We start from the raw sequence: 10,593 nt of genomic DNA, 5'->3' as shown, positions 1-10,593 counted from the left end.
AAAATGGCAAATGCATTTCTGTGCAAGAACCAATCAGCATCTCAAGTCGCTCGTCACTTGTGGGATAAGTTCTTTTGTGTTTATGGATTTCCACAAAGAATTCATTCAGACCAAGGGGCAAACTTTGAAAGCAGGCTGATCAAGGAACTGTTGCAGATTGCTGGCATACAGAAGTCACGAACCACGGCATACCACCCAATGGGCAACGGCCAAGTCGAGAGGTTTAATCGCACCTTGGGTAATATGATCAGGGCGTTACCCCCGAGAACCAAACAGGACTGGCCGCAAATGCTGCAAACCCTGACATTCGCTTACAACAGTACTGCTCATGAATCAACTGGCTTTGCTCCGTTTTTCCTCATGTTTGGTCGTATTCCCAGATTGCCCGTCGATTTGATGTTCCAGAGTGTGGATCGTGATAATAACGTCACAGACTATGATCAGTACGTGAGGAAACTGAAAGATAATCTCAAGGAAGCTATGTTAGTTGCTCAGGCCAACAACACCGCGAGTCAACAACGGCAAACTGACTATTATAACAAAAACATCAAAGGACGAGACATTGAGGAAGGTGATTTTGTGCTGCTCGCCAACAAAGGGGAGCGTGGACGGCGCAAGCTAGCCGACAGGTGGGACTCAACATTGCATGTTGTGGTATCTGTGGATACAAGATGTCATACCTACCGTGTCAAAAACACTCGGACCAATCAGGAGAAGGTGGTTCACAGGAATCTGCTCTTACGAGCTAACTTCTTACCCATTGAAGAGAGGGAAGGCTGTCTAGAACCAATCTCTGATGTATCAAACTCGGATTATGAAACTGATGAGTCTGTGATTGATGCTACTTTTAATGGATCAGAGGACGTTGGTAATGAAGTTGTTGGACCAGTTCACCCCCCAGCTTGTTCAGTCAGTTCATCAGTGGAAGAGGGAACGAGAGATCTACGTTCTAGTGCAGGATTTGAGGATGTCCTTGATGGTTCAGTTCTCGGAAGTGAGAATCGAGAAACTGTTCAGAGTTCTGAGCCTAACGCTGCTTATACAGATGTGGATGAAATTGAACATGACATGACAGAGTCAGTACCGTATGACAGAGTCCCTGAGGAGATCGTTCAGCCTCCTTCTGCAACAGATCACTCCGTAAGGACGAGGGCTGGCAGATTGGTAAAACCAGTTAATAGACTTATTCAAATTATGACCCAGAAAACCCTCCTGCGTAGCCCCTCGCTCAGCATTCTCTGGTCAAAAGCTTCTTAAGTAATGATTAAAAATTCCCCTTCGGTGTTATTCATCTGGGGTATTGTTTGAGTGTGATCATTTTAAGTATCTGTGAAGTAGTGTTTATGGCACTTTTCTTTCGCGGGCAGACACTTGAGAGTCTGGCCAACTTTCTCTTGTCGCTCTCCCAGTAAGTTGGGTAACACATATGTTGCATGAAGATACTAGTTTTGAATGAGTGTGATCACATCCCCAGTGTCCATTAGTCACTAGTATTAGACTAGTTTTGTGAAGTTCAGGGGGGTGAATGTAACCAGTTGGGAAGAGAAATAATAATTTTATTGTACTCTTTGTGATGAACTTCCCAAAACTTATTTTCTGTGGAGCCAAAAGACAATTGTTATGTATTAAACGCCTATAAGGGTCATTCTGTGTTTTTGCGTGTAGGAACTTTAATTATGGTGTTTTGTGCAAATGGGACTCTTATCTGTGTTACGCGCTATGCCTTTGGGGAGTGCGGGAGTTACATCAGCCTCAGACCGCAATTGGATGCTGGCGAGGCAAGACGCAAAAAGTTTCTCCTTATCTCCCGGTTGTTCTTGGTACGTTTAACAGTGTTCATTTGACTAAAGTTAATCTAATTCTAAACTGAATGTGTTCTGAATCGATTTTGAGTATGTATATTTGTATATTATGAGATTTATGTGAGTTTTACGTGAATTTTATCTGACGCACGTGGAGATAATCAATCGGTGGTTTGTGCAGTGTGTGACGCTGAAAGAGGATAGCGTGGAGAATGGTTTTTCTGATTAAGTGTCCCATGTGTTCCAGGTATGTTCAGTTCTTTAATTCAAACAGTGAAAAGTGATTTGAATGATAATGTATCTGAACTGGTTTTGAATGTTTTATTATTTTTCTCTTTCCCCTTATTCTGAAAAACATTCTATTGCTTCACATTTGGATTGTGCACCTAATTCATATCTCTATAGTGTCGTTGTGAATGTGCATGATATTTTGGGGAATGTTTGTTTGCTGGTTCATGCGACCATTAATCTTATACATCATTAATTGTTGATAATGCATGTGAAAAGAACAACATACAACCAGTAACTTTATTTCAATTTCTTTATTTCTTATGTTTTAATGTATTGCACGATGTTAACATAAAATTGTTGTAATTGTCAGCCTCAGACCGCAATTGGATGCTGGCGAGGCAAGACGCAAAAAGTTTCTCCTTATCTCCCGGTTGTTCTTGTGTGTGACGCTGAAAGAGGATAGCGTGGAGAATGGTTTTTCTGATTAAGTGTCCCATGTGTTCCAGGATTAATAAATGGAAGTGATGTGAAACCGTCCCTGCCATCTCTGGTGTGAAGTTTCTTATGTGCAGATCTGGAACTGCTACAGTGGCAACATGTTTTCTCAACTTAGTGGAAGTGATGTTCTCTGGATGTTTAGCCCCACAGCTTTTGGCATATCGCTTTAAACTGTCACATCCACGCATGTTCTCTTGTGATCTATAATCAAATTACTGTAAATATGTAGGGATTACTAGGGGAAATCCCAGCGTCTTCTCTAGTTTTAATTAGAAGTTCCACTGATTCCTTTACATTTGCTGGTAATAGTATTGGCACTTTCCGACCTCTCTTCCCTCGTACCTCTACTGTGGTGAGATTCTCACATAGTTTCTTCTCAAAAGGTGATAGGCTCTCCAAAATTTCATCCTGCATATTGGTTTGGTTTCTCTGCACATATGTTGTAACCTCCATCCTAGAAACCTCACCTTCACGACGTCGATTGAACAAAATTAGCTGTGCCAGAGTCACTTGGGAGGGATCACTCCATGACCTTTGGGATGGATGGTCAATGAGCGCTTTTTTGTTGACCTCCTCGAGGCACTTTAAATGATTCTGAAGCTTCCTGATGTCTTCTGCTAGAGGCAGAATTTGCGGGCTATTCTATTTTTTCTGGTATAATGTTTTTAGTGCATTTGATGACACATGGATTGTCCATTCCAGTTCAATTAACTTACTAAAGTGCTCTGCTCTTCCCTTTAAAGCTTCGTCCTCTTGGCGTAAAGCCTCCCCCTGCAAAATATGTGACACTTTAACAAGGGAATGTCGTAGTTTCAGTGCTGTTGATGGAACTGAAAATCTGTTTGTCGATTCATCAAATCCAGTCATCTTTTTCACAGCTTCAAGTACTGTGTTAAACTTTGCTGGGTTGATCAAGTCCTTCAAAGCAACAATGTCCTTATCAATGGCTCTTGCCACAAGAAGAAGTCTGGCAAGTTCCCTCATCTTATTTCTAATATCGGCCCGGTGTCGTCCAACTTCGCCATTTTTTAGAAACATTCTCTCACCCAGTGATAGAATTAATGAGTCCGATTTTATCACCTGGGTTACAGCATCTTATGTCATGTCTTCAATAATTTTTTGAAGTCCGCTAGAAATGGTTGAGTCCATGGGCAACAACAGGGAACAGCTTGCCTGAACCTTCCGCCTCCCCGGCATATTCTCTCTTACTTGTAATTTGCAACGCTTATGGTGTCTCCAGAGGTCTGTTTTGACATACATAGCAAAGCAAAACTTGCAAGGCAGATAGTCAGTTGCTGTTGACATATACATTGCTTGCCTTTTTAGTATGACCTCCCCTTTTCCAGTGGATAGGACTGCACTATTATGGTGGTAATTTCCCATGTTCCTTACTTTTGTTAATAAAAGATTTCGCATGGGTGAGCCTTGCTTATATGACAGGGCCTTTGCAATTTCAACTTCTCCAGAATGTTTCTGTTTGAGATGTCTTGTGATTTTTGCATAAGGCTTCTCACAGTAAAGACCGACATTCTTTTTGTCATAGATGCGTTGGTTAGGTGTGTTTGAGGACATTTTCACTTCGATCATGTGTTGATCATGTGTTACAGACATAAACAGAGCAATAAATAATTAATGACTGATTCATTTAACTCAGATTACACATTTTTTAAAAGTTCTTAATTACATTTAAGGGCACGTGTTTCTTAAATACAAAGTGACATTTAAAAGAACTTGTATGCCAATTCATGAACACGCTATCTTTGTAGACCATACCTGCATGGCTCCAGCAGTTTCTCTAGCTTTGCCAACTTCTCATATTCAGCATTTGTTGGGAGGGCCAGATTGTGCTTCTGCTGAGACAGCGTTGTGTGCAGTGCGTCTCTGTTGCGCCTCAAGCGCTTGATCATCTCAAGGGTGGAATTCCACCATGTTGGAACATCTTGCACGAGTGGCTCCTGAACTTGTCGAATTCGTGGTGTCGTGGTAATTAATAGGGTAAGTAATTAAATTAAATTATGTAATTTAAAATTACATAACGTAGCCTACCTAAAGCGAAGGAGTGAAGTTCCCAGCTGGCATCGATGAGGTGTACAGTAACGCCGAGGTAGTTTTCGTTGTTGACAGATGTCCAGTGGTCCCCAGTCAGTGCTACACACCTCGCCTCTACCATCTTCTCATCTTTTGCGGCTTTCTCTGCGGCGTGCTGGTCATGTATTCTCCTCATGATAGTTCGCCTCGCAGGTAATTTGTAAGATGGGTCACCTGTGGCCGCCTGGAGAACAAGCTCGAGCCCATCATCTTCAACCACGCTGATGAGCGGGCAGCTGATAGCAATCCACTGAGTGAGGAGATTAGTTAGCTTGGCTGATAGAGCTGTGCTGACGGGCTTGCCTCGGTTGCACTCAAACATAGTAGTTTGACGACGACTCTTGCCCTGCGCTACATCAGTGCTTGGCCCGGCATCTTCTGCATTAGCTAAGGGATGCTTTGCGTTTAGGAGACTGGAATAACTCCTACAGTAAACTAATTCCGCATTGCACAAGGTGCAAACAACCTTAGTCTTGTCGAGGTTTCCATTGGGAAGCTTCTTAAAAATAAAATTTCCCTGAAGCAAACACACGAAGACTCGTTCTCGCCCCCTACAGTGCAATTCGGCTAGGTATACATCCGCGCTAAAATATCAAGGTGAAAGTCATCATAGCTTGCGTAGTATAGACCCAGCTCCCAACCCAACTTTGAGAATAGATTAACGGCGATATTTTTCTTTTTAATCGCCCGATAAGAGTCTCACGTTAACGCTGATAACGGCCCACCACTAATAAAAACAAACATTTCAAGCTAAAAAGAGACTCAAGTAAAAAACCTGTTTTATTTTTATTAAGGAACAAACATGTTACTAAAGCAAAGCAAAACAAAACATTGATCATTAATCATAAATTAACAAGTATTCAACATTTAACACATCATAACGTAATGGTTTTTATACTGTACAAACTGTATGTGCTATTGTCCTACACCTAAACTTAGCCCTCACAGGAGACAAAAAAACTCACTCTGTATGATTTATATGCATTTTGAAAAGTGGGGACATGGGTCAATGTCCTGAAAAGTCACCTTCACGTTGTTATACCTGTGTCATTATACAAATTTATGTCCTCATGTCACAAAAACGCACACACACACACACACACAGGCAGCATTCAGGAAGGTCAGCAGTTCAGATAGCTAGTTTTCAAACTTTTTCCAAAATCAAGTATGATTTAAAGGCATAAAATTGCTTTACATCTGGTAAGCTTTTATTCAGGCTTTAGTTTCATATCAGTTGTGTTCTAACAAAGTTATTAATCGATGCTCATTGTTTTATAAGATTTACTTTTAGTACTTCTACGAAGGGTCATGATACTTTTACAAGTCTGATAAATATGTGATGAATGCACGATGAAATGATAATCAGCTTACCTATTAAGTTTGATGCAATGTTTTTAAAAAAGAGATTTGATTTATTTTTAAAAACAACTAAACCAGATAAAAGATTATTCTTTCTTTTAGACAAACCTACATTTAAAATGATTTGCTCTTAAAATTGTTTGCTCTTATTTTCTAAGTTCCAATAGATGAACCTTCTTATCCTAACAAAGAAAGCATTTTACATTCATTCAACATATTTTATTCAATATTTTTGCACAAGTATCGTGGTTTCAAGAGACCAAACCACTAAGAAAATTGCCATATGAATACAGATAATTCTGCTCGTGGGCATTTGACAGTGCGCTGTGTAATTTAACGCATTAATTTCCATAAAAAGTAGCTAAGTAACGTAATTAGTTACTTTTTTAGGGAGTAACGCAATACTGTAATGCATTACTTTTAAAAGTAACTTTCTCCAACACTGTGTGTGTGTGTGTGTGTGTGTGCGTGTGTGTGTGTGTGTATGTATGTATGTATATGTGTGTATATACACACACACACACATATACATATTATATATATATATATATATATATATTTACATTTACATTTACATTACATTTAGTCATTTAGCAGACGCTTTTATCCAAAGCGACTTAAAAATGCAAATCAAGACCAACAAAAGAGCAACAACATGCAAGTGCTATGACAAGTCTCGGTTAGACTGACGCAGGAGCAAATAAACAAAGAAACAAATGAAAGAACAAATACAAATAAACTAACGCAAGGAACTGGGGCTCACCAGTAGTAAGGCAGGCTAAAGACTAGGCCTTCCAGAGGCCCACACATTTCCCCAAAAAAGAATCACTCGCACAGAAGTGAATTCCACTCAAAAATATGAAAAAGGAAAACTGCAAAATTTGAAAATGACTCCCACACCAAAAAAAATAAAGAAAAGCACAATTCAAGCTGATATAACACTACAACACAATTAACAAAAAGAAGAAAAAGACTATTTTGTTTGTTTGTTTATTTGACAAAATTTAGAACATTATATAAAAAGTCCAAAAAAAGACTAGTTCATACACATTTCAAAATAATGTCGAGGATAAAATACACAAAAAAGCCATTCGGCTTATTTCCATTGTGGTCCTCAAATATCTCAAAAATTGTCGAACAAAACATAAATGGAGTGCAAATACACATCAAATTCAGAAACTCATCGCCCACACTTCAGAAAACATCAATGATAAAACAACCATTTTTTAACTTCCCTTCTAAAAATACTTTCTTCTTGTATCTCTTGTATATACCCAGGTAATTTATTCCAAGCAACAGAACTAGTATATAGAAAATAATTTTTCCCCATTTCACTCTTAAACCTACAAGGATATATATATAATTTCTATCAATTCACAAATCAATTTGACAAATTCTGTTCTTCAAGGAAAAGAAAAAAGAAGAAAAAGAAAAATGGAAACCCAACATTTAAACCTGGAACACTAGCTCCAAAGTCAAGCACCACGATCAGTTTAAACTACTAAAATGGTACCAGTTTGTACACTAGGAGCACAATTATCTTATTTCACCAGGAATACGAAACAAACACACAAAACAAAAAAAAAAAAAGACTTAAACAGCAAGCAACAATTGCAAGTTAGAAACCCGCAAAGGACGGGACACTGCAGCACCCCACAAGCACGCTGGCAAGCAAGCTGCAGAACAAAACAAGAAGAAAAAAACAACAACCTCAAAGCAAAACAGCAGCATTGAAACGTCCGAACATGCAACAACAGACGCGCTGATGCACAGATTTATAACTAAAATAAAACAAACAATGGAACATGAGCAGAACAAATTTCTGTGTAAATCGTTCGTAAAGCCATTCTGACGTAAACTTTCGAATTCATGAAAATGTTAATATTTTCAAATTGTTAGTTGGTACAAAATAAATGTACACCAGAGGGGCTCGTTCTTCGTACGTTGCTTAAAACATCCGAGATCAAATGAGACATCCTAGATGATTTCATCGTGCTAATCATGATCCGGCTAATTGGGTTCTTCGAACACACCTGTTGTTGATGATTAGTATCGCTGGATTGAGTTATCTGAGATAACTGCGCGTTCATGCGCTGGTTTAAAAGGGGATATGTATCGATAGTCGAAACACTGATCAGCAACGCTGTGTCACGTATCCTGTGGGTGTGCCCTGGTTGGCCACCAGATGTCACTGTCTTGTCTGAGCACATGGGTTTGTGTTGTGATTGTTCCATGTGTTCCCCCGGTTGATTGTTTGACCCCGCCCTCCTTGTTATTCCCTAATTGTCTCAGCGTGTACACCTGGTGCCTCCTCGTTTGTCTCCTTTAAATGATCCTGGTGTTTGCAGTCCTGTTCGGCCACGTTGTCATATGTTCTTGGTGCAGTAAGTCATGTCTGTTTTCTAGTCCTCGTTTTTGCATTGCTCTGTCAGTCTGTTTTTCCCCTCGGGGTAATTTATGTTTCTGTTTTGTTTCTTTTTATTATTAAAACTTCACCATTCCCCTGCACTTGAGTTCTCGCCTCATTCTCTGCACGTATCATGACAGAACGTGGCCGACTACAGAGAACTCAGCGGGGAATGGATTCATACCATCCTCCAGCCCCTAACGGGAGGAACCCCCTCTGCCAACGCATCCTCCAGGTCAGGAAGCTGAACGCCATCCGTCAGAGGGGCACTGAGGTGAGGATGTTTGCCTGGACGTTCTGTGAGGCAGCAGAGGGTTTGGGCTATAATGATGTGGCTCTCAAGGACTTTTTTAATAGAGCCCTTGAGGAACCCCTCGACGTGTGGAGGATGGGGGAGCTGGACCACCTGTCGTTTGATGAGTTTGTGGAGTTTCTGGCGTGTTCCTCTACGGGAGTGGCTTGTGTGCCGCGGGCGGTGCCCGCTCACAGCGCTCCCGAGGCGGCGGTGCCCGCTCACAGCGCTCCCGAGGCGGCGGTGCCCGCTCTCAATCCCCTAGTGGTGGCCGAGGATGCCGCAGCGGCGCCCCGCTCCCGGAGACGGAGGAAGAGGCGGAGGAAGGCCTTCTCCGTCCCACAAGGCCAGGAGGCTACCCAGGAGCTCACTGCTGGCCAGGAGGTCGTGCCAGAGCCAGCCAAGCGCCTCGCCCTGCCGGCGCCACCCAAGCGCCTCGCCCTGCCGGCGCCACCCAAGCGCCTCGCCCTGCCGGCGCCACCCAAGCGCCTCGCCCTGCCGGCGCCACCCAGACTTCTTGGCCTGCCGGCGCCACCCAAGCGCCTTGCCCTGCCGGCGCCACCCAGACTTCTTGGCCTGCCGGCGCCACCCAAGCGCCTTGCCCTGCCGGCGCCACCCAAGCGCCTTGCCCTGCCGGCGCCACCCAGACTCCTTGCCCTGCCGGCGCCACCCGAGCTCCTCGCCTTGCCGGCTCTACCCGAACTTCTCGCCCTGCAGGCTCCACTCGAGCTCCTTACCCTGCCAGAGGCCGTTCCTGAACTCACTGTCTGCCCTGTCACGGCCACAGAGACCGTTCCTGAACTCACTGTCTGCCCTGTCACGGCCACAGAGACCGTTCCTGAGCTCACTGTCTGCCCTGTCACGGCCACAGAGGCCGTTTCTGAACTGACTGTCTGCCCTGTCACGGCCACAGAGGCCGTTCTTAGACTCACTGCCTGGCTTGTCCCTCCGGCCCCACCCTGGCCGTGCGCTGGGGTTCCTGTTGGGCCGGAAACCCCCTGGTCCGTCCCTCCGGATCCGTCCTGGTCTCCTGCTCGGCCTTGGTCTGCGGGCCCCCTGCCTCTGCACGGGCCTGGCCCACCATCCCTCCCCCTGATCTGTCTCTTGCCCACCTCCCTTCTTGACATTTTGTATTTTCATTTTTCATGTTTTTGTGTGTTCTTAGTGTTGCAGGTGGAGCATCTGGGAGCTGCTCCTTTGTTGGGGGGTAGTGTCACGTATCCTGTGGGTGTGCCCTGGTTGGCCACCAGATGTCACTGTCTTGTCTGAGCACATGGGTTTGTGTTGTGATTGTTCCATGTGTTCCCCCGGTTGATTGTTTGACCCCGCCCTCCTTGTTATTCCCTAATTGTCTCAGCGTGTACACCTGGTGCCTCCTCGTTTGTCTCCTTTAAATGATCCTGGTGTTTGCAGTCCTGTTTGGCCACGTTGTCATATGTTCTTGGTGCAGTAAGTCATGTCTGTTTTCTAGTCCTCGTTTTTGCATTGCTCTGTCAGTCTGTTTTTCCCCTCGGGGTAATTTATGTTTCTGTTTTGTTTCTTTTTATTATTAAAACTTCACCATTCCCCTGCACTTGAGTTCTCGCCTCATTCTCTGCACGTATCATGACACGCTGTTATTGGTTGCCCACAATGGCCAAAGAGCGCGCCCACTTTTTCTCTGCGGCAGAACAAGAACTCTTGATGGAGGGCTATGGGGAGTTCCAAAATTTAATAAAAACGACAGGGAACACCTCAAAGGCTGCAAAAGCCAGGAGAGAGGGCCGGCAAAAAGTTGCAGACAAATTAAATGCGTAAGTAGTGATTGTGTTAGAGGTTTTCAATCAGTTATTACAGTATATGTACATTAAACGTTTTCATACTTTAATCGTTCATATTAGAGCCTCCACAGGACCCACTAGAAATTGGGAACAAGT

The sequence above is a fragment of the Barbus barbus genome, assembly GCF_936440315.1.
Source record: "Barbus barbus genome assembly, contig: scaffold_43, whole genome shotgun sequence".
In the NCBI taxonomy this organism is placed as follows: Eukaryota; Metazoa; Chordata; class Actinopteri; order Cypriniformes; family Cyprinidae; genus Barbus; species Barbus barbus.
Note: the sequence above shows the minus strand (reverse complement) of the source record.